The sequence below is a fragment of the Myotis davidii genome, unplaced genomic scaffold (assembly GCF_000327345.1).
Source record: "Myotis davidii unplaced genomic scaffold, ASM32734v1 scaffold43, whole genome shotgun sequence".
Classification (NCBI taxonomy): domain Eukaryota; kingdom Metazoa; phylum Chordata; class Mammalia; order Chiroptera; family Vespertilionidae; genus Myotis; species Myotis davidii.
The window spans coordinates 152,869-160,043 of NW_006294590.1; the positions used below are offsets into that span (position 1 = coordinate 152,869).

At 56.7% G+C, this 7,175-nt stretch overlaps 1 long non-coding RNA gene across 1 annotated transcript in view; it reads right to left on the reverse strand.

Moving 5' to 3' along the window:
• Positions 1 to 6,407: 6,407 nt before the first annotated feature.
• Positions 6,408 to 7,175, reverse strand: part of LOC107183930 — a 1,373-nt gene continuing 605 nt past the window's right edge. Inside the window, exon 2 of the long non-coding RNA XR_001514753.1 lies at positions 6,408 to 6,734. This is a non-coding gene — a long non-coding RNA (uncharacterized LOC107183930). The remainder of the gene's footprint in view (positions 6,735 to 7,175) is intronic.

The window sequence follows — 7,175 nt, forward strand, 5'->3', positions numbered from 1 at the left end:
TATCCCCATAGATTGTCTTTAAAAAAAAATGTCGGATGGCCCTGGGCAGTGTGGCTCAGCGGATAGAGCGTCGGCCTGCCAGGTCCGATTCCGGTCAAGGGCACGTACCTCGGTTGCAGGCTCCTTCCCAGCCCAGGTCTTGGTCGGGGCGTGTGCAGGAGGCAACCAATCGATGTGTTTCTCTCACAGTGATGTTTCTCTCTGTCTCTCCCTCTCTCTTCTACTCTCTCTAAAAATAAATGGAATAATATCCTCAGGTGAGGATTAACAAACAAGAAAAAGAAAAGGAAATAGAGCCTTTCAGAAAATATTCGAAGATGCGGATTGTTACAGCCTGGAGACGCAGGCTAACAGGTGCCCCTGGCTATAGGTGGCTACCACTTTCTGGACCTACTGTGTGCCAGGAGCAAGCAGTAGGTCTGTCACAGTCAGTCTCAGAACAGCTGAGCCCCATCATCCCCAGTTGCCAGCGGAGGTTCCGAGGGTATGTCTCCCGCATATCCCCCAGCTCGGAATCAGGGTGGGAGGCGGCAGGACCAGGCTTCCCCGTGGGACAGATGGGGGAGCATCTTGACTGCAAGCATGGCTAAACACGGGATAAGCTGTCAAGGAATGTGAGAAATTCCCATCTGGAGAGCGCGTTGGGAAGGATAAACTATTTTCCCGGGTATGTGCGATGCTTGGTGTTCAGCTGCTTGGTCTTGATGATCCCCGAAGAAACACCTTTTTTTTCTTTTCTCTCTCTCTCTCTCTTTTATTTTTAATCCTCACCGAGGATATTTTTCCATTGTTGTTTAGAGAGACTGGAAGAGAGAGGGAAAGAAAGACAGAAACATCGATGTGAGAGAGAGACACCGACTGGTTGCCTCCTGCAGACACCCCGACCAGGGCCAGGGAACTTGCAGCCAACATCCGTGCCCTTGACCGGAAACGAACCCGGGACCCTTCAGTCTGCTAGCCGATGCTCTATCCACTGAGCCAAACTGGTCAGGCTGGAAAACATAAATTCTCATTCTTTACTGGTCAACCCATAGAGAAGCAAACACAGTGAATCTTGTTCTAGAATGTCAACAGCAAGAGTGTCTGGTAAACATTTTTTTTTCAGTGTTTTAACAAAACACAATAAAATCCAGAGAATTGGTAATGGTTTCTGTCATAGCACATTTTATTATCTGAGGGATATGTGAAAATAATGCTCAAAATCTGTTTAATATGTGTTCTACTAACAAAAAGAAACTTTTGTAACATAAAGGAAACTTCTATTAGAAACCTGAAGGATTCATTTCACTTTGGAGATGTTCTATAATTTCTTTGATTGATATTGCACATGTTCTTAACCAGAAAGTGTCCTGCGTTCGATCCCTGGTCGGGGCACATGCCTGGGTTGCGGGCTTGCTCCCCAGTAGGGGGCATGCAGAAGGCAGCCCATCTATGATTCCCTCTCATTATTGTTTCTCTTTCTCTCTCCCTCCCTCTCCCTTTCTCTCTCAAATCAATAAAAGTATATTTTAAAAACAGGTTTTTTAAAAGAAGCAGGTACAGCTGTCTGCAAATTAAAGTTGCTACCCATGCTTCCAAGGGAAAAAGGCTTCAGGCCACAAATGCATGGAGACCTTTGGCGGCATCAGGGATTCCTGGCCAGAGGACCCCAGAGGGCGCCCCCCCCCACCCCCCTGCATGCCAGGCCTGCCTCCCCAGCAGCCCCGTCCCAGCCCTGCATCCAGCTGTCATCCCGAGAGTGCCACCGCTCCCTGCAGTTGGTTAGGGACACATAGCGATCCTTCGTGGAATGTGCCCCACCATGGTCTGGGGTTCCTGCTGCCCCCTGGTGGGGCTCCCCGGGGGAGTGGGGAGCACCGGGTCCGGAACCGTCCGGTGGAGCAGATGGCGTCAGGTGCGGAGTTACTGCTCTCGGCGTCTGCATTTCCACGTGTCGGATGGGAGTGGGCCAGGCACGTGTAGGGCTGTGGTGGGGCTAGCAGTAGGGTCCCTAGGTGCTTAGGAATGGGGAAGGAGGCGTTTTGGGGTTTTTTTTTTAATATATTTTTATTGATTTCAGAGGAAGGGAGAGAGAGAGAGCGAGACATCAATAATGAGAGAGAACCATGGATCGGCTGCCTCCTGCTCGCCCTTCACTGGGGATCAAGCCCGCAACCCGGGCATGTGTCCTTGACCAGGATCAAACCCGGGACCTCAGTCTGCAGGCCGATGCTCTATCCACTGAGCCACACCAGCCGGGGACGGGGTTTGCGATGATTTCCCTGCTGGATTTTTGCAGGGGAAGCAGCAGCACGTGCTGGGTGGGCCTGCGGTGCCGAGAGGCCCCAGGGACTCGGGCTGCCTTGCGGGGAGGCTGTGCTCCCCCGCCCCACAGGGATGCCCCTCTCAGAGGGAGAAGCGTGAGTCTTGGGGTCTCTCATCCTCTTCCTCAGCCCGACCTGGCTCCCCCAAGGCCCCGCCTGGCCTGCCTGCTCCCGGCACACCCCCGTCTGTCCAAAGGCCGCTTGGCCCTGGATACTGAGCTGTCCTGTCCTCACTCGCCTCCTCGCCCAGCGACTCGCTGCTGTTCATTCCCTCAGATCTTAGCGTCATTCCCTAGCTTGTTTATTGTTAATCCTCACCCGAAGATATTTTTCCATTGGTTTTTAGGGAGATTGGAAGAGACAGAGAGAAACATCGATGTGAGAGAGACACATCGAGCGGTTGCCTCCTGCACACGCCCCGACCAGTGCCCCGGCCCGGGAAGGAGCCTGCAACTTAGGTCCGTGCCCTCGATGGCAGCTGCGGGCCGTCTGTGTGAGCATCTGTGCAGCGTCCGGGCACAGCGGGGCTCTCCGGAGAGCGTGAGCGGAAAGTTTACTACGTGTCATTGGCTTTAGAAAAGATGTGTCTCTCTCATTGATGTTTCTCTCTGTCTTTCCCTTTCGTTGCGTGTTTCCCAGCTCTCCTGTGTGTTGGTGTGTGCGTGTATGGGTGGGTGGGTGTGTGGGTGTGTGTGTGTGTGTGTGTGTGTGTGTGTGTGTTTGTTTTGTTGTTTGTTGGTGGGTGTATGGGTGGGTGTGTGGGTGGGTGTGTCGCCAAGAGCTCAGCGCACGTCATGTGAGGACAGGGAAACAAACGCACACCTGCCCGGCCAAGAGTGACCTCAGGAAGACAGAAAGCATTTATTCCGGAAGGATCCGAGGGGGCAGAGCGCAGAGCCCTCGGTTCCTTCCCTTCACGAGGACAAGAGAGGACTGACCGCTGCCTGTCGGTGCCCGCTGTGTGCCAGACGCTGCCATGGGGTGCGATCAGCTGGGTCTCGGCGGCTCTGCTCTGCGGGTCGGATTTTGTGCCCACTCAGGAGGTCAGAGGGCCCCGGGCAGTGACCTCACGCAGTGGGCAGCAGCCCAGGTCCTCAGGGACGGGGATTGGCCTCATTCTCTCTGGCCTATCCTGGAAGTGTGAGCTCAAATCCTGTGCCTTTATTTTTATTTTTAAAAATATATTTTTTATTGATTTCAGAGAGGAAGAGAGAAACATCAATGAGGAGTGAGAATCACGGATCAGCTGCCTCCTCCATGTCCCACACTGGGGATAGAGCCCGCAAGCCAGGCATCTGCCCTGACCGGGAATCGAACCGTGACCTCCTGGTTCATAGGTCGATGCTCAACCACTGAGCCACACCAGCCGGGCTCAAATGCTGTGCCTTTAACAGGACCTGAGTGAAGTGCCAGCTTCCTAGTGTGAGTGCCGGGCAGGTGACCAGGTGAGCCACGCTGTTACCGTACCGTGTGGGGGTTTCTGGGACAAGCACCGCCTGGGAGCTGGTGTCGGATGCCTCTGGGAGCCTTGCCAGATGGCCCGGATCACGTGATTTTCGAGGGGCATCTACACCTGGCAGGCCCAGAGCCACCTGCGGAGTAGTGCCTACATGGCCCTGCCTACGGGTTGAGGCTGTCCCTGGAGGACTCACTTTTCCCCAAGGCACCTTCAGGGCCAAGCACCTGCCCTGGCTGGTTTGGCTCAGTGGGTAGAGCATCAGCCTGCGGACTGAAGGGTCCCAGGTTCGATTCCGGTCAAGGGCATGTACCTGGGTTGTGGGCACATCCCTAGTGGGAGTGTGCAGGAGGCGGCTGATCGATGTTTCTCTCTCATCATTGATGTTTCTAACTCTATCTCTCTCCCTTCCTCTCTGTAAAAAATCAATAAAATATATTTAAAAATATATATATACATAAAAGCAAAAAAAGAACCAAGCACCTTTGTTGGGACCTGCTCTCCTGACTGGGCAGGTGGCAGAGATGGTGCCGAGTGGGCGTGTGACAGCTGTGCCCGGCGGGGGGAGGAGGATGGGCGCCTGGCCAGCTGGGGAGTGAGCGTGGGGCCGGTCCAAGCTGTCACCCCGCGGTGACAGCCGGGATTATCGCCGTCGGTGCTAATTCCCACAGGACAGTTTCAAGTTTCAGGTCAAGAGCAGAGGCTAGTCCTCCGTTTCCGTGTGCGTCTGCACCGAGCTCCTCGCGGCTGCTTTTCCGGTGGCTCCTCGGCTGTGTTCAAGGCCCTGTGCTCGCTCCATGGAAACCCCGTGGCCAGCCGACTCTGAGGCCTTGGGGGCGGGGGGGGGGTACTGCTCTTGCCGATTTTTTTTTAATCCTCACCCTTGGATATATTTTTCTGTTGCTTTTTAGGGAGTGGAAGAGGGAAAGACAGAGAGAAACATCGATGTGAGAGAGACACATCGATTGGTTGTCTCCTGCGGGAGCCCCAACCAGGGCCCGGGCTAGGGAGGAGGTGCAACCAAGTAGGTGCCTGTGACTGGTATAAAACCCGGGACTCTTGGATCTGCAGGCCGACGCTCTATCCACTGACCCGCTTTGGGCCTCTGAGGGGCGGGGTGGGGCCCTGGTGGGCTTTGGGGTGGGCGGGCCAGCAGATGGGACTCCCGGGCCACGTGGAGGTGCCACGGAAGTAGAGAGCACAGCCGCCCGGGAGGAAGAAGCCGGGCTGGAGGAAGTCGTGGGGTTTTGTGGGGAGGAGCGACAGAGAGCCCGTGACTGGCAGGCTGGACCATGCGATAGCCAGGGCTTTCCGGAGTTACGAGACCTGTGCTGGACGCGTCCTTCCCCGGCTCGCTCGCCCGCCCCCTCGGCGTGTGGGGTGGAGCGTCATTATCCCCATTTCTCCGGTGGGAACATCAAGATGAAAGGCGCCGCCTCAGCCGGCCCGGGAGATGCAGGGATGTGTGAAGGCCCTGCAGGCTGGGAGGGGAGGCTGGGAGCGGAGGAATTGGGTTTCCCTTTCCAAACGCGTCCCTCGGGGTGGGTTGCTCCCTCGGGGCGGGGTGCTCCGGCCCCCTTGATCCTTGAGCACAGAAGATGGTCCAGGGAAAACCGCGGCAGCCTAGGCTCTGAACCCTACCACCTCCGGCCGGTCCCGGGAGGTTCACGCCCGCCCACATCTGGTGCCTCTCGGAATTCTGGTGCAAATCACCCGGTCTCACCCCATCACCACCCCCGCCTCGGCTCACACCCAGGTTGCCGGAAGTGGGGGATCCAGCTCAAGGTGTGGCTAAGTCCCCTGGACCCCCTGAGGCTCCAGGAGGGGGCCTGCCTATGTGGATCCCCAACATGCTCAGGGCACGTTGCTTCAGCGTTCCTCTGTGAAAGGAGGTGCCAGGGGCTCCTTGGGGAGTGTAAGTGGTCGAGGCTCTGCACCTGGGCAGTACCTGTTCCCACGGTCGTGTGTTGCCCGCCTGGGTCTCAGCGCCCCAGTTCAGGCTGGCATCACGGTGCCTTCCCCTCTGCATCTAGAAGCGAGTAAGCCAGTGGCCCTTTCAAGAGCGCCATAGATTGGGGCGACCCAGGACTAGGGTAGGGGTGAGACTTGCAGGCTGGACCCCCAGGACTGAGCCGGAGCTGTGCCGCTCCAGGGCCGGAACACCAGCCCGCAAGCGGCTCCCTCTCCCTCGGGGAGACCCCGACTCCCCGCTGACCCATCTCTGCATTCATACCTCCCACCGAAAGGACCAGGCCTGGGAACCAGCGAGGGCGGAGTGGGCCTGTCTCAGCAAACCCCACGGCTGGGGCTCACACAGCAGACGCTTCTTTCTCACAATCCTGGAGGCTGCGAGTCTGAGATCAGGCTGCCAGCCTGGTTGGTTTTATTTTATTTTTATATTTTTAAATATATTTTTATTGATCTCAGAGAGGAAGGGAGAGGGAGAAAGAGAGAGAGGAACATCAGTGATGAGAGAGAATCATGGATCAGCTGCCTCCTGCACGCCCCCTACTGGGGGTCGAGCCTGAAACCCCAGGTATGTATCCTGACCGGGAATTGAGCCGCGGCCTCCTGGTTCATAGGTCCATGCTCAACCACTGAGCCACACTGGCCAGGCCAGCCTGGTTGGTTCCTGGTGAGGATCCTAGTCCTGCCTCCCTCTCCTCCGTTAAGCCTCTGTGGTCACTTCCCCGGGGAAGTGGTCTCGGTTGCCCTGCCTGCAAGCCCAGCTGCCTCTCATGGGTGGACTCGCTGTGATGCACGTGTCATGTGACTCCTGGGATGCTGCCGGCTCCCGGGGCAGCGGCTGGGTCTGTGGTCCTCATACCATGTACCCAGCACGCTGCCCGGCGTGCAGTAGGGGCGTTGCACATCTTGACTAAACGGGTGCTCAGTAAATGCATCCGTTTGCTTGTCTGGGACCAAGTGCCTTAAGAAATCGCCCTGAGCCCCGTTGCTGCAGGCTCCGGGAGGTGCTGAAAAATAATAATAATAATAATAATGACGTCACCCCACGCCCAAGGCTGCAGCTCTTTCTGGCTGCGGTTCCGCCTCGGCCCACCCTGCCCTGGCACCAGCTCGTGGCAGACTCAGCCCGACCCAGAGCACAAATAATCTCTCCCTCTGGAGGATCTGGAGTCTTTAGGCACAGGGGGGCCCTTGGAGGCCCTAGAAGGTCCGTTAGCGACATCTGGATGCTGATGGGGGGATCCTTGTCTGCCCATCCTGGGGCCACTTCGTCTTAGTGCTAAAAGTCACTGGCAGCCCTGGCCAGGTTGACTCAGTGGATAGAGCACCGGCCTGTGGGCTGAAGGGTACCGGGTTCGATTTTGGGCAAGGGCATGTGCCTCGGTTGCAGTTCAATCGCCAGCCCTGGTTGGGGACGTGTGGGAGGAAACCAATCGATGTGTGTCTCT